The 22,616-nt window shown below is 43.3% G+C and overlaps 13 pseudogenes; all 13 read right to left on the bottom strand.

Moving 5' to 3' along the window:
• Window positions 1-56: 56 nt before the first annotated feature.
• LOC130324255 (U2 spliceosomal RNA) lies at window positions 57-321 on the bottom strand (annotated as a pseudogene).
• Window positions 322-1,806: 1,485 nt separating this feature from the next.
• LOC130324256 (U2 spliceosomal RNA) lies at window positions 1,807-2,070 on the bottom strand (annotated as a pseudogene).
• Window positions 2,071-3,552: 1,482 nt separating this feature from the next.
• Window positions 3,553-3,816, bottom strand: LOC130324254 (U2 spliceosomal RNA; annotated as a pseudogene).
• A 1,481-nt stretch (window positions 3,817-5,297) lies between these two features.
• Window positions 5,298-5,561, bottom strand: LOC130324253 (U2 spliceosomal RNA; annotated as a pseudogene).
• Window positions 5,562-7,043: 1,482 nt separating this feature from the next.
• LOC130324251 (U2 spliceosomal RNA) lies at window positions 7,044-7,307 on the bottom strand (annotated as a pseudogene).
• Window positions 7,308-8,798: 1,491 nt separating this feature from the next.
• On the bottom strand, window positions 8,799-9,062 carry LOC130324250 (U2 spliceosomal RNA; annotated as a pseudogene).
• A 1,491-nt stretch (window positions 9,063-10,553) lies between these two features.
• On the bottom strand, window positions 10,554-10,817 carry LOC130324248 (U2 spliceosomal RNA; annotated as a pseudogene).
• A 1,479-nt stretch (window positions 10,818-12,296) lies between these two features.
• Window positions 12,297-12,560, bottom strand: LOC130324247 (U2 spliceosomal RNA; annotated as a pseudogene).
• A 1,485-nt stretch (window positions 12,561-14,045) lies between these two features.
• LOC130324246 (U2 spliceosomal RNA) lies at window positions 14,046-14,309 on the bottom strand (annotated as a pseudogene).
• A 1,482-nt stretch (window positions 14,310-15,791) lies between these two features.
• Window positions 15,792-16,055, bottom strand: LOC130324245 (U2 spliceosomal RNA; annotated as a pseudogene).
• A 1,478-nt stretch (window positions 16,056-17,533) lies between these two features.
• LOC130324244 (U2 spliceosomal RNA) lies at window positions 17,534-17,797 on the bottom strand (annotated as a pseudogene).
• A 1,476-nt stretch (window positions 17,798-19,273) lies between these two features.
• On the bottom strand, window positions 19,274-19,537 carry LOC130324243 (U2 spliceosomal RNA; annotated as a pseudogene).
• Window positions 19,538-21,025: 1,488 nt separating this feature from the next.
• On the bottom strand, window positions 21,026-21,289 carry LOC130324242 (U2 spliceosomal RNA; annotated as a pseudogene).
• Window positions 21,290-22,616: the final 1,327 nt, after the last annotated feature.

Genomic DNA, 22,616 nt, shown 5'->3' with positions numbered 1-22,616 from the left:
CAAATTCTCACCCACGGAGGATTAAATGAGAATCTTTCTTGTTTAACACTGGAATGGGGTGGTGCACTGTTCACTACCCGAAGATACTGCCACATCGGGTCAATGCATAGGGCGACAGAAGCAAGCTTCCAAATCAGCTCCCTTTCTCAAAAATCCATTTAATTTATGGTCCCCAGATAGGGAACGTATGTATCAGTATGTGCTCACAAGTCACCCAAGTGCAAGTATTCACACAAAAAAAAAACGTGCCTCAGGATGCGATCTGTCGCAAGATCCTTTCTTTTTTTACACTTGATCTAAGCCAAAAGGCCTAGAGGGGATAACCGGGAAAGGGGTGGACCCAACCATGTCCCCTTCATGAGCACTCACATTACTCATAGGAATGGAAGGAAGGCTGGCAGCCAACCAGCCTCCCATACACTTTCTGGGTGGGTGGCAGTCAGCCACCCATACATACATACAGCACAGGCTAAACCCACATCATCACTTAAAAAAAGGACAGGCGACCATTGCACTCTGATGGAGCATTTAGCAATGCAATCCATAGCCTGGCTTTTGCATGAACCCCCATCACTCCTCCTCTTGCATATAAGACAATATTTCAGATCTGCATATGAAAACAACACGCCTACCTTTGTTGCACATAGCTGCCTGCCTGTCTCTAGTTACCCCACTGGCTGTAGCTGCGTCCCTTCCGACATGGAATAACACCAACTGTAACGATAAACTGAAAATTAACAGTATAAACCTGCATCATTTTGGACTCTGGTATTTGCTGAATCCGGGTGACCTGACAATCGATGGTGGTGCCGCTGGTGATTCTGGCCTTCTTGGAATCTGTTGGGCCTATGTGTTAGCTCACACATCACTTGGGTATCCATGGTAACTACCACAACATGGTCATCTGCAGTTTACATCTAGCCCGTGGCATTGAATGGCATTTTAAAAGTGCTAAGGGTCCTGGTGCAATAATCCTCCCATGAGGATCAGCCTCAACGGCTTTGTAGATTGCACTCATGTCAGCAACTCCATATACATTTTTTTTTCTTCATGCTTCTTTCTTCATCCTTTTTTCTTTCTGTCATTCAGACTTTCATTCATTCGATCTCTCTCACTCACTTGCTTTAACTCATTTGTTCTCACTCACTCACTCACTCACTCAATCACTCACTCACTCATTCACTCTCACTCACTCTCACTCTCTCACTCACTCGCTCACTAAGTCAGTCTCTCTCTCTCTCTCTCTTTTTCTTTTTATATATATTTTTTTCCGTCTTCTTCTTCTTCTTCTTCTTCTTCTTCTTCTTCTTCTTCAGACCCTGTCATAGCACTAATGCCTTTCCAATACCACCAGCAGATGGAGACACTCCATTGCAACATTGGTTGTGAGCAGCAGTTTCTAAAAACAAATGCCTCATGGCGGATTTCCCATCCATCAATGGATGGTAAATTTTGTTTTTATCATTCACTGACCACAGAAACCAATGCATGGTCAAGCAACAGCAATGACACACCCTTGTGTATAGGCATGAGACCCTCATGTCATTTAACAGGATTCAGCACCACCCACAAGACAGCTACCTGTCATGTCATGTCAAACCTGCACAGGTGTGCTAGATTATTATTATTTAGTTTTATTTAATTTTTTTACACCAATCAGTGTGCAAACATGGTCATTAAAACGCTAAATGAATAGACGTTCATAAACCAGTCAGTGCAACTCATCATTTTGGTCTCCAATTCTCAAACTCAAATTCTCACCCACGGAGGATTAAATGAGAATCTTTCTTGTTTAACACTGGAATGGGGTGGTGCACTGTTCACTACCCGAAGATACTGCCACATCGGGTCAATGCATAGGGCGACAGAAGCAAGCTTCCAAATCAGCTCCCTTTCTCAAAATCCATTTAATTTATGGTCCCCAGATAGGGAACGTATGTATCAGTATGTGCTCACAAGTCACCCAAGTGCAAGTATTCACACAAAAAAAAAACGTGCCTCAGGATGCGATCTGTCGCAAGATCCTTTCTTTTTTTACACTTGATCTAAGCCAAAAGGCCTAGAGGGGATAACCGGGAAAGGGGTGGACCCAACCATGTCCCCTTCATGAGCACTCACATTACTCATAGGAATGGAAGGAAGGCTGGCAGCCAACCAGCCTCCCATACACTTTCTGGGTGGGTGGCAGTCAGCCACCCATACATACATACAGCACAGGCTAAACCCACATCATCACTTAAAAAAAGGACAGGCGACCATTGCACTCTGATGGAGCATTTAGCAATGCAATCCATAGCCTGGCTTTTGCATGAACCCCCATCACTCCTCCTCTTGCATATAAGACAATATTTCAGATCTGCATATGAAAACAACACGCCTACCTTTGTTGCACATAGCTGCCTGCCTGTCTCTAGTTACCCCACTGGCTGTAGCTGCGTCCCTTCCGACATGGAATAACACCAACTGTAACGATAAACTGAAAATTAACAGTATAAACCTGCATCATTTTGGACTCTGGTATTTGCTGAATCCGGGTGACCTGACAATCGATGGTGGTGCCGCTGGTGATTCTGGCCTTCTTGGAATCTGTTGGGCCTATGTGTTAGCTCACACATCACTTGGGTATCCATGGTAACTACCACAACATGGTCATCTGCAGTTTACATCTAGCCCGTGGCATTGAATGGCATTTTAAAAGTGCTAAGGGTCCTGGTGCAATAATCCTCCCATGAGGATCAGCCTCAACGGCTTTGTAGATTGCACTCATGTCAGCAACTCCATATACATTTTTTTTTCTTCATGCTTCTTTCTTCATCCTTTTTTCTTTCTGTCATTCAGACTTTCATTCATTCGATCTCTCTCACTCACTTGCTTTAACTCATTTGTTCTCACTCACTCACTCACTCACTCAATCACTCACTCACTCATTCACTCTCACTCACTCTCACTCTCTCACTCACTCGCTCACTAAGTCAGTCTCTCTCTCTCTCTCTCTTTTTCTTTTTATATATATTTTTTTCCGTCTTCTTCTTCTTCTTCTTCTTCTTCTTCTTCTTCTTCAGACCCTGTCATAGCACTAATGCCTTTCCAATACCACCAGCAGATGGAGACACTCCATTGCAACATTGGTTGTGAGCAGCAGTTTCTAAAAACAAATGCCTCATGGCGGATTTCCCATCCATCAATGGATGGTAAATTTTGTTTTTATCATTCACTGACCACAGAAACCAATGCATGGTCAAGCAACAGCAATGACACACCCTTGTGTATAGGCATGAGACCCTCATGTCATTTAACAGGATTCAGCACCACCCACAAGACAGCTACCTGTCATGTCATGTCAAACCTGCACAGGTGTGCTAGATTATTATTATTTAGTTTTATTTAATTTTTTTACACCAATCAGTGTGCAAACATGGTCATTAAAACGCTAAATGAATAGACGTTCATAAACCAGTCAGTGCAACTCATCATTTTGGTCTCCAATTCTCAAACTCAAATTCTCACCCACGGAGGATTAAATGAGAATCTTTCTTGTTTAACACTGGAATGGGGTGGTGCACTGTTCACTACCCGAAGATACTGCCACATCGGGTCAATGCATAGGGCGACAGAAGCAAGCTTCCAAATCAGCTCCCTTTCTCAAAAATCCATTTAATTTATGGTCCCCAGATAGGGAACGTATGTATCAGTATGTGCTCACAAGTCACCCAAGTGCAAGTATTCACACAAAAAAAAACGTGCCTCAGGATGCGATCTGTCGCAAGATCCTTTCTTTTTTTACACTTGATCTAAGCCAAAAGGCCTAGAGGGGATAACCGGGAAAGGGGTGGACCCAACCATGTCCCCTTCATGAGCACTCACATTACTCATAGGAATGGAAGGAAGGCTGGCAGCCAACCAGCCTCCCATACACTTTCTGGGTGGTGGCAGTCAGCCACCCATACATACATACAGCACAGGCTAAACCCACATCATCACTTAAAAAAAGGACAGGCGACCATTGCACTCTGATGGAGCATTTAGCAATGCAATCCATAGCCTGGCTTTTGCATGAACCCCCATCACTCCTCCTCTTGCATATAAGACAATATTTCAGATCTGCATATGAAAACAACACGCCTACCTTTGTTGCACATAGCTGCCTGCCTGTCTCTAGTTACCCCACTGGCTGTAGCTGCGTCCCTTCCGACATGGAATAACACCAACTGTAACGATAAACTGAAAATTAACAGTATAAACCTGCATCATTTTGGACTCTGGTATTTGCTGAATCCGGGTGACCTGACAATCGATGGTGGTGCCGCTGGTGATTCTGGCCTTCTTGGAATCTGTTGGGCCTATGTGTTAGCTCACACATCACTTGGGTATCCATGGTAACTACCACAACATGGTCATCTGCAGTTTACATCTAGCCCGTGGCATTGAATGGCATTTTAAAAGTGCTAAGGGTCCTGGTGCAATAATCCTCCCATGAGGATCAGCCTCAACGGCTTTGTAGATTGCACTCATGTCAGCAACTCCATATACATTTTTTTTTCTTCATGCTTCTTTCTTCATCCTTTTTTCTTTCTGTCATTCAGACTTTCATTCATTCGATCTCTCTCACTCACTTGCTTTAACTCATTTGTTCTCACTCACTCACTCACTCACTCAATCACTCACTCACTCATTCACTCTCACTCACTCTCACTCTCTCACTCACTCGCTCACTAAGTCAGTCTCTCTCTCTCTCTCTCTTTTTCTTTTTATATATATTTTTTTCCGTCTTCTTCTTCTTCTTCTTCTTCTTCTTCTTCTTCTTCAGACCCTGTCATAGCACTAATGCCTTTCCAATACCACCAGCAGATGGAGACACTCCATTGCAACATTGGTTGTGAGCAGCAGTTTCTAAAAACAAATGCCTCATGGCGGATTTCCCATCCATCAATGGATGGTAAATTTTGTTTTTATCATTCACTGACCACAGAAACCAATGCATGGTCAAGCAACAGCAATGACACACCCTTGTGTATAGGCATGAGACCCTCATGTCATTTAACAGGATTCAGCACCACCCACAAGACAGCTACCTGTCATGTCATGTCAAACCTGCACAGGTGTGCTAGATTATTATTATTTAGTTTTATTTAATTTTTTTACACCAATCAGTGTGCAAACATGGTCATTAAAACGCTAAATGAATAGACGTTCATAAACCAGTCAGTGCAACTCATCATTTTGGTCTCCAATTCTCAAACTCAAATTCTCACCCACGGAGGATTAAATGAGAATCTTTCTTGTTTAACACTGGAATGGGGTGGTGCACTGTTCACTACCCGAAGATACTGCCACATCGGGTCAATGCATAGGGCGACAGAAGCAAGCTTCCAAATCAGCTCCCTTTCTCAAAAATCCATTTAATTTATGGTCCCCAGATAGGGAACGTATGTATCAGTATGTGCTCACAAGTCACCCAAGTGCAAGTATTCACACAAAAAAAAACGTGCCTCAGGATGCGATCTGTCGCAAGATCCTTTCTTTTTTTACACTTGATCTAAGCCAAAAGGCCTAGAGGGGATAACCGGGAAAGGGGTGGACCCAACCATGTCCCCTTCATGAGCACTCACATTACTCATAGGAATGGAAGGAAGGCTGGCAGCCAACCAGCCTCCCATACACTTTCTGGGTGGGTGGCAGTCAGCCACCCATACATACATACAGCACAGGCTAAACCCACATCATCACTTAAAAAAAGGACAGGCGACCATTGCACTCTGATGGAGCATTTAGCAATGCAATCCATAGCCTGGCTTTTGCATGAACCCCCATCACTCCTCCTCTTGCATATAAGACAATATTTCAGATCTGCATATGAAAACAACACGCCTACCTTTGTTGCACATAGCTGCCTGCCTGTCTCTAGTTACCCCACTGGCTGTAGCTGCGTCCCTTCCGACATGGAATAACACCAACTGTAACGATAAACTGAAAATTAACAGTATAAACCTGCATCATTTTGGACTCTGGTATTTGCTGAATCCGGGTGACCTGACAATCGATGGTGGTGCCGCTGGTGATTCTGGCCTTCTTGGAATCTGTTGGGCCTATGTGTTAGCTCACACATCACTTGGGTATCCATGGTAACTACCACAACATGGTCATCTGCAGTTTACATCTAGCCCGTGGCATTGAATGGCATTTTAAAAGTGCTAAGGGTCCTGGTGCAATAATCCTCCCATGAGGATCAGCCTCAACGGCTTTGTAGATTGCACTCATGTCAGCAACTCCATATACATTTTTTTTTCTTCATGCTTCTTTCTTCATCCTTTTTTCTTTCTGTCATTCAGACTTTCATTCATTCGATCTCTCTCACTCACTTGCTTTAACTCATTTGTTCTCACTCACTCACTCACTCACTCAATCACTCACTCACTCATTCACTCTCACTCACTCTCACTCTCTCACTCACTCGCTCACTAAGTCAGTCTCTCTCTCTCTCTCTCTTTTTCTTTTTATATATATTTTTTTCCGTCTTCTTCTTCTTCTTCTTCTTCTTCTTCTTCTTCTTCAGACCCTGTCATAGCACTAATGCCTTTCCAATACCACCAGCAGATGGAGACACTCCATTGCAACATTGGTTGTGAGCAGCAGTTTCTAAAAACAAATGCCTCATGGCGGATTTCCCATCCATCAATGGATGGTAAATTTTGTTTTTATCATTCACTGACCACAGAAACCAATGCATGGTCAAGCAACAGCAATGACACACCCTTGTGTATAGGCATGAGACCCTCATGTCATTTAACAGGATTCAGCACCACCCACAAGACAGCTACCTGTCATGTCATGTCAAACCTGCACAGGTGTGCTAGATTATTATTATTTAGTTTTATTTTATTTTTTTACACCAATCAGTGTGCAAACATGGTCATTAAAACGCTAAATGAATAGACGTTCATAAACCAGTCAGTGCAACTCATCATTTTGGTCTCCAATTCTCAAACTCAAATTCTCACCCACGGAGGATTAAATGAGAATCTTTCTTGTTTAACACTGGAATGGGGTGGTGCACTGTTCACTACCCGAAGATACTGCCACATCGGGTCAATGCATAGGGCGACAGAAGCAAGCTTCCAAATCAGCTCCCTTTCTCAAAAATCCATTTAATTTATGGTCCCCAGATAGGGAACGTATGTATCAGTATGTGCTCACAAGTCACCCAAGTGCAAGTATTCACACAAAAAAAAACGTGCCTCAGGATGCGATCTGTCGCAAGATCCTTTCTTTTTTTACACTTGATCTAAGCCAAAAGGCCTAGAGGGGATAACCGGGAAAGGGGTGGACCCAACCATGTCCCCTTCATGAGCACTCACATTACTCATAGGAATGGAAGGAAGGCTGGCAGCCAACCAGCCTCCCATACACTTTCTGGGTGGGTGGCAGTCAGCCACCCATACATACATACAGCACAGGCTAAACCCACATCATCACTTAAAAAAAGGACAGGCGACCATTGCACTCTGATGGAGCATTTAGCAATGCAATCCATAGCCTGGCTTTTGCATGAACCCCCATCACTCCTCCTCTTGCATATAAGACAATATTTCAGATCTGCATATGAAAACAACACGCCTACCTTTGTTGCACATAGCTGCCTGCCTGTCTCTAGTTACCCCACTGGCTGTAGCTGCGTCCCTTCCGACATGGAATAACACCAACTGTAACGATAAACTGAAAATTAACAGTATAAACCTGCATCATTTTGGACTCTGGTATTTGCTGAATCCGGGTGACCTGACAATCGATGGTGGTGCCGCTGGTGATTCTGGCCTTCTTGGAATCTGTTGGGCCTATGTGTTAGCTCACACATCACTTGGGTATCCATGGTAACTACCACAACATGGTCATCTGCAGTTTACATCTAGCCCGTGGCATTGAATGGCATTTTAAAAGTGCTAAGGGTCCTGGTGCAATAATCCTCCCATGAGGATCAGCCTCAACGGCTTTGTAGATTGCACTCATGTCAGCAACTCCATATACATTTTTTTTTCTTCATGCTTCTTTCTTCATCCTTTTTTCTTTCTGTCATTCAGACTTTCATTCATTCGATCTCTCTCACTCACTTGCTTTAACTCATTTGTTCTCACTCACTCACTCACTCACTCAATCACTCACTCACTCATTCACTCTCACTCACTCTCACTCTCTCACTCACTCGCTCACTAAGTCAGTCTCTCTCTCTCTCTCTCTTTTTCTTTTTATATATATTTTTTTCCGTCTTCTTCTTCTTCTTCTTCTTCTTCTTCTTCTTCTTCTTCTTCTTCAGACCCTGTCATAGCACTAATGCCTTTCCAATACCACCAGCAGATGGAGACACTCCATTGCAACATTGGTTGTGAGCAGCAGTTTCTAAAAACAAATGCCTCATGGCGGATTTCCCATCCATCAATGGATGGTAAATTTTGTTTTTATCATTCACTGACCACAGAAACCAATGCATGGTCAAGCAACAGCAATGACACACCCTTGTGTATAGGCATGAGACCCTCATGTCATTTAACAGGATTCAGCACCACCCACAAGACAGCTACCTGTCATGTCATGTCAAACCTGCACAGGTGTGCTAGATTATTATTATTTAGTTTTATTTAATTTTTTTACACCAATCAGTGTGCAAACATGGTCATTAAAACGCTAAATGAATAGACGTTCATAAACCAGTCAGTGCAACTCATCATTTTGGTCTCCAATTCTCAAACTCAAATTCTCACCCACGGAGGATTAAATGAGAATCTTTCTTGTTTAACACTGGAATGGGGTGGTGCACTGTTCACTACCCGAAGATACTGCCACATCGGGTCAATGCATAGGGCGACAGAAGCAAGCTTCCAAATCAGCTCCCTTTCTCAAAAATCCATTTAATTTATGGTCCCCAGATAGGGAACGTATGTATCAGTATGTGCTCACAAGTCACCCAAGTGCAAGTATTCACACAAAAAAAAACGTGCCTCAGGATGCGATCTGTCGCAAGATCCTTTCTTTTTTTACACTTGATCTAAGCCAAAAGGCCTAGAGGGGATAACCGGGAAAGGGGTGGACCCAACCATGTCCCCTTCATGAGCACTCACATTACTCATAGGAATGGAAGGAAGGCTGGCAGCCAACCAGCCTCCCATACACTTTCTGGGTGGGTGGCAGTCAGCCACCCATACATACATACAGCACAGGCTAAACCCACATCATCACTTAAAAAAAGGACAGGCGACCATTGCACTCTGATGGAGCATTTAGCAATGCAATCCATAGCCTGGCTTTTGCATGAACCCCCATCACTCCTCCTCTTGCATATAAGACAATATTTCAGATCTGCATATGAAAACAACACGCCTACCTTTGTTGCACATAGCTGCCTGCCTGTCTCTAGTTACCCCACTGGCTGTAGCTGCGTCCCTTCCGACATGGAATAACACCAACTGTAACGATAAACTGAAAATTAACAGTATAAACCTGCATCATTTTGGACTCTGGTATTTGCTGAATCCGGGTGACCTGACAATCGATGGTGGTGCCGCTGGTGATTCTGGCCTTCTTGGAATCTGTTGGGCCTATGTGTTAGCTCACACATCACTTGGGTATCCATGGTAACTACCACAACATGGTCATCTGCAGTTTACATCTAGCCCGTGGCATTGAATGGCATTTTAAAAGTGCTAAGGGTCCTGGTGCAATAATCCTCCCATGAGGATCAGCCTCAACGGCTTTGTAGATTGCACTCATGTCAGCAACTCCATATACATTTTTTTTTCTTCATGCTTCTTTCTTCATCCTTTTTTCTTTCTGTCATTCAGACTTTCATTCATTCGATCTCTCTCACTCACTTGCTTTAACTCATTTGTTCTCACTCACTCACTCACTCACTCAATCACTCACTCACTCATTCACTCTCACTCACTCTCACTCTCTCACTCACTCGCTCACTAAGTCAGTCTCTCTCTCTCTCTCTCTTTTTCTTTTTATATATATTTTTTTCCGTCTTCTTCTTCTTCTTCTTCTTCTTCTTCTTCTTCTTCTTCTTCTTCAGACCCTGTCATAGCACTAATGCCTTTCCAATACCACCAGCAGATGGAGACACTCCATTGCAACATTGGTTGTGAGCAGCAGTTTCTAAAAACAAATGCCTCATGGCGGATTTCCCATCCATCAATGGATGGTAAATTTTGTTTTTATCATTCACTGACCACAGAAACCAATGCATGGTCAAGCAACAGCAATGACACACCCTTGTGTATAGGCATGAGACCCTCATGTCATTTAACAGGATTCAGCACCACCCACAAGACAGCTACCTGTCATGTCATGTCAAACCTGCACAGGTGTGCTAGATTATTATTATTTAGTTTTATTTAATTTTTTTACACCAATCAGTGTGCAAACATGGTCATTAAAACGCTAAATGAATAGACGTTCATAAACCAGTCAGTGCAACTCATCATTTTGGTCTCCAATTCTCAAACTCAAATTCTCACCCACGGAGGATTAAATGAGAATCTTTCTTGTTTAACACTGGAATGGGGTGGTGCACTGTTCACTACCCGAAGATACTGCCACATCGGGTCAATGCATAGGGCGACAGAAGCAAGCTTCCAAATCAGCTCCCTTTCTCAAAAATCCATTTAATTTATGGTCCCCAGATAGGGAACGTATGTATCAGTATGTGCTCACAAGTCACCCAAGTGCAAGTATTCACACAAAAAAAAACGTGCCTCAGGATGCGATCTGTCGCAAGATCCTTTCTTTTTTTACACTTGATCTAAGCCAAAAGGCCTAGAGGGGATAACCGGGAAAGGGGTGGACCCAACCATGTCCCCTTCATGAGCACTCACATTACTCATAGGAATGGAAGGAAGGCTGGCAGCCAACCAGCCTCCCATACACTTTCTGGGTGGGTGGCAGTCAGCCACCCATACATACATACAGCACAGGCTAAACCCACATCATCACTTAAAAAAAGGACAGGCGACCATTGCACTCTGATGGAGCATTTAGCAATGCAATCCATAGCCTGGCTTTTGCATGAACCCCCATCACTCCTCCTCTTGCATATAAGACAATATTTCAGATCTGCATATGAAAACAACACGCCTACCTTTGTTGCACATAGCTGCCTGCCTGTCTCTAGTTACCCCACTGGCTGTAGCTGCGTCCCTTCCGACATGGAATAACACCAACTGTAACGATAAACTGAAAATTAACAGTATAAACCTGCATCATTTTGGACTCTGGTATTTGCTGAATCCGGGTGACCTGACAATCGATGGTGGTGCCGCTGGTGATTCTGGCCTTCTTGGAATCTGTTGGGCCTATGTGTTAGCTCACACATCACTTGGGTATCCATGGTAACTACCACAACATGGTCATCTGCAGTTTACATCTAGCCCGTGGCATTGAATGGCATTTTAAAAGTGCTAAGGGTCCTGGTGCAATAATCCTCCCATGAGGATCAGCCTCAACGGCTTTGTAGATTGCACTCATGTCAGCAACTCCATATACATTTTTTTTTCTTCATGCTTCTTTCTTCATCCTTTTTTCTTTCTGTCATTCAGACTTTCATTCATTCGATCTCTCTCACTCACTTGCTTTAACTCATTTGTTCTCACTCACTCACTCACTCACTCAATCACTCACTCACTCATTCACTCTCACTCACTCTCACTCTCTCACTCACTCGCTCACTAAGTCAGTCTCTCTCTCTCTCTCTCTTTTTCTTTTTATATATATTTTTTTCCGTCTTCTTCTTCTTCTTCTTCTTCTTCTTCTTCTTCAGACCCTGTCATAGCACTAATGCCTTTCCAATACCACCAGCAGATGGAGACACTCCATTGCAACATTGGTTGTGAGCAGCAGTTTCTAAAAACAAATGCCTCATGGCGGATTTCCCATCCATCAATGGATGGTAAATTTTGTTTTTATCATTCACTGACCACAGAAACCAATGCATGGTCAAGCAACAGCAATGACACACCCTTGTGTATAGGCATGAGACCCTCATGTCATTTAACAGGATTCAGCACCACCCACAAGACAGCTACCTGTCATGTCATGTCAAACCTGCACAGGTGTGCTAGATTATTATTATTTAGTTTTATTTAATTTTTTTACACCAATCAGTGTGCAAACATGGTCATTAAAACGCTAAATGAATAGACGTTCATAAACCAGTCAGTGCAACTCATCATTTTGGTCTCCAATTCTCAAACTCAAATTCTCACCCACGGAGGATTAAATGAGAATCTTTCTTGTTTAACACTGGAATGGGGTGGTGCACTGTTCACTACCCGAAGATACTGCCACATCGGGTCAATGCATAGGGCGACAGAAGCAAGCTTCCAAATCAGCTCCCTTTCTCAAAAATCCATTTAATTTATGGTCCCCAGATAGGGAACGTATGTATCAGTATGTGCTCACAAGTCACCCAAGTGCAAGTATTCACACAAAAAAAAACGTGCCTCAGGATGCGATCTGTCGCAAGATCCTTTCTTTTTTTACACTTGATCTAAGCCAAAAGGCCTAGAGGGGATAACCGGGAAAGGGGTGGACCCAACCATGTCCCCTTCATGAGCACTCACATTACTCATAGGAATGGAAGGAAGGCTGGCAGCCAACCAGCCTCCCATACACTTTCTGGGTGGGTGGCAGTCAGCCACCCATACATACATACAGCACAGGCTAAACCCACATCATCACTTAAAAAAAGGACAGGCGACCATTGCACTCTGATGGAGCATTTAGCAATGCAATCCATAGCCTGGCTTTTGCATGAACCCCCATCACTCCTCCTCTTGCATATAAGACAATATTTCAGATCTGCATATGAAAACAACACGCCTACCTTTGTTGCACATAGCTGCCTGCCTGTCTCTAGTTACCCCACTGGCTGTAGCTGCGTCCCTTCCGACATGGAATAACACCAACTGTAACGATAAACTGAAAATTAACAGTATAAACCTGCATCATTTTGGACTCTGGTATTTGCTGAATCCGGGTGACCTGACAATCGATGGTGGTGCCGCTGGTGATTCTGGCCTTCTTGGAATCTGTTGGGCCTATGTGTTAGCTCACACATCACTTGGGTATCCATGGTAACTACCACAACATGGTCATCTGCAGTTTACATCTAGCCCGTGGCATTGAATGGCATTTTAAAAGTGCTAAGGGTCCTGGTGCAATAATCCTCCCATGAGGATCAGCCTCAACGGCTTTGTAGATTGCACTCATGTCAGCAACTCCATATACATTTTTTTTTCTTCATGCTTCTTTCTTCATCCTTTTTTCTTTCTGTCATTCAGACTTTCATTCATTCGATCTCTCTCACTCACTTGCTTTAACTCATTTGTTCTCACTCACTCACTCACTCACTCAATCACTCACTCACTCATTCACTCTCACTCACTCTCACTCTCTCACTCACTCGCTCACTAAGTCAGTCTCTCTCTCTCTCTCTCTTTTTCTTTTTATATATATTTTTTTCCGTCTTCTTCTTCTTCTTCTTCTTCTTCTTCTTCTTCTTCTTCAGACCCTGTCATAGCACTAATGCCTTTCCAATACCACCAGCAGATGGAGACACTCCATTGCAACATTGGTTGTGAGCAGCAGTTTCTAAAAACAAATGCCTCATGGCGGATTTCCCATCCATCAATGGATGGTAAATTTTGTTTTTATCATTCACTGACCACAGAAACCAATGCATGGTCAAGCAACAGCAATGACACACCCTTGTGTATAGGCATGAGACCCTCATGTCATTTAACAGGATTCAGCACCACCCACAAGACAGCTACCTGTCATGTCATGTCAAACCTGCACAGGTGTGCTAGATTATTATTATTTAGTTTTATTTAATTTTTTTACACCAATCAGTGTGCAAACATGGTCATTAAAACGCTAAATGAATAGACGTTCATAAACCAGTCAGTGCAACTCATCATTTTGGTCTCCAATTCTCAAACTCAAATTCTCACCCACGGAGGATTAAATGAGAATCTTTCTTGTTTAACACTGGAATGGGGTGGTGCACTGTTCACTACCCGAAGATACTGCCACATCGGGTCAATGCATAGGGCGACAGAAGCAAGCTTCCAAATCAGCTCCCTTTCTCAAAAATCCATTTAATTTATGGTCCCCAGATAGGGAACGTATGTATCAGTATGTGCTCACAAGTCACCCAAGTGCAAGTATTCACACAAAAAAAAACGTGCCTCAGGATGCGATCTGTCGCAAGATCCTTTCTTTTTTTACACTTGATCTAAGCCAAAAGGCCTAGAGGGGATAACCGGGAAAGGGGTGGACCCAACCATGTCCCCTTCATGAGCACTCACATTACTCATAGGAATGGAAGGAAGGCTGGCAGCCAACCAGCCTCCCATACACTTTCTGGGTGGGTGGCAGTCAGCCACCCATACATACATACAGCACAGGCTAAACCCACATCATCACTTAAAAAAAGGACAGGCGACCATTGCACTCTGATGGAGCATTTAGCAATGCAATCCATAGCCTGGCTTTTGCATGAACCCCCATCACTCCTCCTCTTGCATATAAGACAATATTTCAGATCTGCATATGAAAACAACACGCCTACCTTTGTTGCACATAGCTGCCTGCCTGTCTCTAGTTACCCCACTGGCTGTAGCTGCGTCCCTTCCGACATGGAATAACACCAACTGTAACGATAAACTGAAAATTAACAGTATAAACCTGCATCATTTTGGACTCTGGTATTTGCTGAATCCGGGTGACCTGACAATCGATGGTGGTGCCGCTGGTGATTCTGGCCTTCTTGGAATCTGTTGGGCCTATGTGTTAGCTCACACATCACTTGGGTATCCATGGTAACTACCACAACATGGTCATCTGCAGTTTACATCTAGCCCGTGGCATTGAATGGCATTTTAAAAGTGCTAAGGGTCCTGGTGCAATAATCCTCCCATGAGGATCAGCCTCAACGGCTTTGTAGATTGCACTCATGTCAGCAACTCCATATACATTTTTTTTTCTTCATGCTTCTTTCTTCATCCTTTTTTCTTTCTGTCATTCAGACTTTCATTCATTCGATCTCTCTCACTCACTTGCTTTAACTCATTTGTTCTCACTCACTCACTCACTCACTCAATCACTCACTCACTCATTCACTCTCACTCACTCTCACTCTCTCACTCACTCGCTCACTAAGTCAGTCTCTCTCTCTCTCTCTCTTTTTCTTTTTATATATATTTTTTTCCGTCTTCTTCTTCTTCTTCTTCTTCTTCTTCTTCTTCTTCAGACCCTGTCATAGCACTAATGCCTTTCCAATACCACCAGCAGATGGAGACACTCCATTGCAACATTGGTTGTGAGCAGCAGTTTCTAAAAACAAATGCCTCATGGCGGATTTCCCATCCATCAATGGATGGTAAATTTTGTTTTTATCATTCACTGACCACAGAAACCAATGCATGGTCAAGCAACAGCAATGACACACCCTTGTGTATAGGCATGAGACCCTCATGTCATTTAACAGGATTCAGCACCACCCACAAGACAGCTACCTGTCATGTCATGTCAAACCTGCACAGGTGTGCTAGATTATTATTATTTAGTTTTATTTAATTTTTTTACACCAATCAGTGTGCAAACATGGTCATTAAAACGCTAAATGAATAGACGTTCATAAACCAGTCAGTGCAACTCATCATTTTGGTCTCCAATTCTCAAACTCAAATTCTCACCCACGGAGGATTAAATGAGAATCTTTCTTGTTTAACACTGGAATGGGGTGGTGCACTGTTCACTACCCGAAGATACTGCCACATCGGGTCAATGCATAGGGCGACAGAAGCAAGCTTCCAAATCAGCTCCCTTTCTCAAAAATCCATTTAATTTATGGTCCCCAGATAGGGAACGTATGTATCAGTATGTGCTCACAAGTCACCCAAGTGCAAGTATTCACACAAAAAAAAACGTGCCTCAGGATGCGATCTGTCGCAAGATCCTTTCTTTTTTTACACTTGATCTAAGCCAAAAGGCCTAGAGGGGATAACCGGGAAAGGGGTGGACCCAACCATGTCCCCTTCATGAGCACTCACATTACTCATAGGAATGGAAGGAAGGCTGGCAGCCAACCAGCCTCCCATACACTTTCTGGGTGGGTGGCAGTCAGCCACCCATACATACATACAGCACAGGCTAAACCCACATCATCACTTAAAAAAAGGACAGGCGACCATTGCACTCTGATGGAGCATTTAGCAATGCAATCCATAGCCTGGCTTTTGCATGAACCCCCATCACTCCTCCTCTTGCATATAAGACAATATTTCAGATCTGCATATGAAAACAACACGCCTACCTTTGTTGCACATAGCTGCCTGCCTGTCTCTAGTTACCCCACTGGCTGTAGCTGCGTCCCTTCCGACATGGAATAACACCAACTGTAACGATAAACTGAAAATTAACAGTATAAACCTGCATCATTTTGGACTCTGGTATTTGCTGAATCCGGGTGACCTGACAATCGATGGTGGTGCCGCTGGTGATTCTGGCCTTCTTGGAATCTGTTGGGCCTATGTGTTAGCTCACACATCACTTGGGTATCCATGGTAACTACCACAACATGGTCATCTGCAGTTTACATCTAGCCCGTGGCATTGAATGGCATTTTAAAAGTGCTAAGGGTCCTGGTGCAATAATCCTCCCATGAGGATCAGCCTCAACGGCTTTGTAGATTGCACTCATGTCAGCAACTCCATATACATTTTTTTTTCTTCATGCTTCTTTCTTCATCCTTTTTTCTTTCTGTCATTCAGACTTTCATTCATTCGATCTCTCTCACTCACTTGCTTTAACTCATTTGTTCTCACTCACTCACTCACTCACTCAATCACTCACTCACTCATTCACTCTCACTCACTCTCTCACTCACTCGCTCACTAAGTCAGTCTCTCTCTCTCTCTCTCTCTTTTTCTTTTTATATATATTTTTTTCCGTCTTCTTCTTCTTCTTCTTCTTCTTCTTCTTCTTCTTCAGACCCTGTCATAGCACTAATGCCTTTCCAATACCACCAGCAGATGGAGACACTCCATTGCAACATTGGTTGTGAGCAGCAGTTTCTAAAAACAAATGCCTCATGGCGGATTTCCCATCCATCAATGGATGGTAAATTTTGTTTTTATCATTCACTGACCACAGAAACCAATGCATGGTCAAGCAACAGCAATGACACACCCTTGTGTATAGGCATGAGACCCTCATGTCATTTAACAGGATTCAGCACCACCCACAAGACAGCTACCTGTCATGTCATGTCAAACCTGCACAGGTGTGCTAGATTATTATTATTTAGTTTTATTTAATTTTTTTACACCAATCAGTGTGCAAACATGGTCATTAAAACGCTAAATGAATAGACGTTCATAAACCAGTCAGTGCAACTCATCATTTTGGTCTCCAATTCTCAAACTCAAATTCTCACCCACGGAGGATTAAATGAGAATCTTTCTTGTTTAACACTGGAATGGGGTGGTGCACTGTTCACTACCCGAAGATACTGCCACATCGGGTCAATGCATAGGGCGACAGAAGCAAGCTTCCAAATCAGCTCCCTTTCTCAAAAATCCATTTAATTTATGGTCCCCAGATAGGGAACGTATGTATCAGTATGTGCTCACAAGTCACCCAAGTGCAAGTATTCACACAAAAAAAAACGTGCCTCAGGATGCGATCTGTCGCAAGATCCTTTCTTTTTTTACACTTGATCTAAGCCAAAAGGCCTAGAGGGGATAACCGGGAAAGGGGTGGACCCAACCATGTCCCCTTCATGAGCACTCACATTACTCATAGGAATGGAAGGAAGGCTGGCAGCCAACCAGCCTCCCATACACTTTCTGGGTGGGTGGCAGTCAGCCACCCATACATACATACAGCACAGGCTAAACCCACATCATCACTTAAAAAAAGGACAGGCGACCATTGCACTCTGATGGAGCATTTAGCAATGCAATCCATAGCCTGGCTTTTGCATGAACCCCCATCACTCCTCCTCTTGCATATAAGACAATATTTCAGATCTGCATATGAAAACAACACGCCTACCTTTGTTGCACATAGCTGCCTGCCTGTCTCTAGTTACCCCACTGGCTGTAGCTGCGTCCCTTCCGACATGGAATAACACCAACTGTAACGATAAACTGAAAATTAACAGTATAAACCTGCATCATTTTGGACTCTGGTATTTGCTGAATCCGGGTGACCTGACAATCGATGGTGGTGCCGCTGGTGATTCTGGCCTTCTTGGAATCTGTTGGGCCTATGTGTTAGCTCACACATCACTTGGGTATCCATGGTAACTACCACAACATGGTCATCTGCAGTTTACATCTAGCCCGTGGCATTGAATGGCATTTTAAAAGTGCTAAGGGTCCTGGTGCAATAATCCTCCCATGAGGATCAGCCTCAACGGCTTTGTAGATTGCACTCATGTCAGCAACTCCATATACATTTTTTTTTCTTCATGCTTCTTTCTTCATCCTTTTTTCTTTCTGTCATTCAGACTTTCATTCATTCGATCTCTCTCACTCACTTGCTTTAACTCATTTGTTCTCACTCACTCACTCACTCACTCAATCACTCACTCACTCATTCACTCTCACTCACTCTCACTCTCTCACTCACTCGCTCACTAAGTCAGTCTCTCTCTCTCTCTCTCTTTTTCTTTTTATATATATTTTTTTCCGTCTTCTTCTTCTTCTTCTTCTTCTTCTTCTTCAGACCCTGTCATAGCACTAATGCCTTTCCAATACCACCAGCAGATGGAGACACTCCATTGCAACATTGGTTGTGAGCAGCAGTTTCTAAAAACAAATGCCTCATGGCGGATTTCCCATCCATCAATGGATGGTAAATTTTGTTTTTATCATTCACTGACCACAGAAACCAATGCATGGTCAAGCAACAGCAATGACACACCCTTGTGTATAGGCATGAGACCCTCATGTCATTTAACAGGATTCAGCACCACCCACAAGACAGCTACCTGTCATGTCATGTCAAACCTGCACAGGTGTGCTAGATTATTATTATTTAGTTTTATTTAATTTTTTTACACCAATCAGTGTGCAAACATGGTCATTAAAACGCTAAATGAATAGACGTTCATAAACCAGTCAGTGCAACTCATCATTTTGGTCTCCAATTCTCAAACTCAAATTCTCACCCACGGAGGATTAAATGAGAATCTTTCTTGTTTAACACTGGAATGGGGTGGTGCACTGTTCACTACCCGAAGATACTGCCACATCGGGTCAATGCATAGGGCGACAGAAGCAAGCTTCCAAATCAGCTCCCTTTCTCAAAAATCCATTTAATTTATGGTCCCCAGATAGGGAACGTATGTATCAGTATGTGCTCACAAGTCACCCAAGTGCAAGTATTCACACAAAAAAAAACGTGCCTCAGGATGCGATCTGTCGCAAGATCCTTTCTTTTTTTACACTTGATCTAAGCCAAAAGGCCTAGAGGGGATAACCGGGAAAGGGGTGGACCCAACCATGTCCCCTTCATGAGCACTCACATTACTCATAGGAATGGAAGGAAGGCTGGCAGCCAACCAGCCTCCCATACACTTTCTGGGTGGGTGGCAGTCAGCCACCCATACATACATACAGCACAGGCTAAACCCACATCATCACTTAAAAAAAGGACAGGCGACCATTGCACTCTGATGGAGCATTTAGCAATGCAATCCATAGCCTGGCTTTTGCATGAACCCCCATCACTCCTCCTCTTGCATATAAGACAATATTTCAGATCTGCATATGAAAACAACACGCCTACCTTTGTTGCACATAGCTGCCTGCCTGTCTCTAGTTACCCCACTGGCTGTAGCTGCGTCCCTTCCGACATGGAATAACACCAACTGTAACGATAAACTGAAAATTAACAGTATAAACCTGCATCATTTTGGACTCTGGTATTTGCTGAATCCGGGTGACCTGACAATCGATGGTGGTGCCGCTGGTGATTCTGGCCTTCTTGGAATCTGTTGGGCCTATGTGTTAGCTCACACATCACTTGGGTATCCATGGTAACTACCACAACATGGTCATCTGCAGTTTACATCTAGCCCGTGGCATTGAATGGCATTTTAAAAGTGCTAAGGGTCCTGGTGCAATAATCCTCCCATGAGGATCAGCCTCAACGGCTTTGTAGATTGCACTCATGTCAGCAACTCCATATACATTTTTTTTTCTTCATGCTTCTTTCTTCATCCTTTTTTCTTTCTGTCATTCAGACTTTCATTCATTCGATCTCTCTCACTCACTTGCTTTAACTCATTTGTTCTCACTCACTCACTCACTCACTCAATCACTCACTCACTCATTCACTCTCACTCACTCTCACTCTCTCACTCACTCGCTCACTAAGTCAGTCTCTCTCTCTCTCTCTCTTTTTCTTTTTATATATATTTTTTTCCGTCTTCTTCTTCTTCTTCTTCTTCTTCTTCTTCTTCTTCTTCTTCAGACCCTGTCATAGCACTAATGCCTTTCCAATACCACCAGCAGATGGAGACACTCCATTGCAACATTGGTTGTGAGCAGCAGTTTCTAAAAACAAATGCCTCATGGCGGATTTCCCATCCATCAATGGATGGTAAATTTTGTTTTTATCATTCACTGACCACAGAAACCAATGCATGGTCAAGCAACAGCAATGACACACCCTTGTGTATAGGCATGAGACCCTCATGTCATTTAACAGGATTCAGCACCACCCACAAGACAGCTACCTGTCATGTCATGTCAAACCTGCACAGGTGTGCTAGATTATTATTATTTAGTTTTATTTAATTTTTTTACACCAATCAGTGTGCAAACATGGTCATTAAAACGCTAAATGAATAGACGTTCATAAACCAGTCAGTGCAACTCATCATTTTGGTCTCCAATTCTCAAACTCAAATTCTCACCCACGGAGGATTAAATGAGAATCTTTCTTGTTTAACACTGGAATGGGGTGGTGCACTGTTCACTACCCGAAGATACTGCCACATCGGGTCAATGCATAGGGCGACAGAAGCAAGCTTCCAAATCAGCTCCCTTTCTCAAAAATCCATTTAATTTATGGTCCCCAGATAGGGAACGTATGTATCAGTATGTGCTCACAAGTCACCCAAGTGCAAGTATTCACACAAAAAAAAACGTGCCTCAGGATGCGATCTGTCGCAAGATCCTTTCTTTTTTTACACTTGATCTAAGCCAAAAGGCCTAGAGGGGATAACCGGGAAAGGGGTGGACCCAACCATGTCCCCTTCATGAGCACTCACATTACTCATAGGAATGGAAGGAAGGCTGGCAGCCAACCAGCCTCCCATACACTTTCTGGGTGGGTGGCAGTCAGCCACCCATACATACATACAGCACAGGCTAAACCCACATCATCACTTAAAAAAAGGACAGGCGACCATTGCACTCTGATGGAGCATTTAGCAATGCAATCCATAGCCTGGCTTTTGCATGAACCCCCATCACTCCTCCTCTTGCATATAAGACAATATTTCAGATCTGCATATGAAAACAACACGCCTACCTTTGTTGCACATAGCTGCCTGCCTGTCTCTAGTTACCCCACTGGCTGTAGCTGCGTCCCTTCCGACATGGAATAACACCAACTGTAACGATAAACTGAAAATTAACAGTATAAACCTGCATCATTTTGGACTCTGGTATTTGCTGAATCCGGGTGACCTGACAATCGATGGTGGTGCCGCTGGTGATTCTGGCCTTCTTGGAATCTGTTGGGCCTATGTGTTAGCTCACACATCACTTGGGTATCCATGGTAACTACCACAACATGGTCATCTGCAGTTTACATCTAGCCCGTGGCATTGAATGGCATTTTAAAAGTGCTAAGGGTCCTGGTGCAATAATCCTCCCATGAGGATCAGCCTCAACGGCTTTGTAGATTGCACTCATGTCAGCAACTCCATATACATTTTTTTTTCTTCATGCTTCTTTCTTCATCCTTTTTTCTTTCTGTCATTCAGACTTTCATTCATTCGATCTCTCTCACTCACTTGCTTTAACTCATTTGTTCTCACTCACTCACTCACTCACTCACTCAATCACTCACTCACTCATTCACTCTCACTCACTCTCACTCTCTCACTCACTCGCTCACTAAGTCAGTCTCTCTCTCTCTCTCTCTTTTTCTTTTTATATATATTTTTTTCCGTCTTCTTCTTCTTCTTCTTCTTCTTCTTCTTCTTCTTCAGACCCTGTCATAGCACTAATGCCTTTCCAATACCACCAGCAGATGGAGACACTCCATTGCAACATTGGTTGTGAGCAGCAGTTTCTAAAAACAAATGCCTCATGGCGGATTTCCCATCCATCAATGGATGGTAAATTTTGTTTTTATCATTCACTGACCACAGAAACCAATGCATGGTCAAGCAACAGCAATGACACACCCTTGTGTATAGGCATGAGACCCTCATGTCATTTAACAGGATTCAGCACCACCCACAAGACAGCTACCTGTCATGTCATGTCAAACCTGCACAGGTGTGCTAGATTATTATTATTTAGTTTTATTTAATTTTT

This window comes from Hyla sarda, unplaced genomic scaffold, assembly GCF_029499605.1.
Source record: "Hyla sarda isolate aHylSar1 unplaced genomic scaffold, aHylSar1.hap1 scaffold_2612, whole genome shotgun sequence".
NCBI lineage: Eukaryota > Metazoa > Chordata > Amphibia > Anura > Hylidae > Hyla > Hyla sarda.
This window is presented reverse-complemented; position numbering and strand designations above follow the sequence as displayed.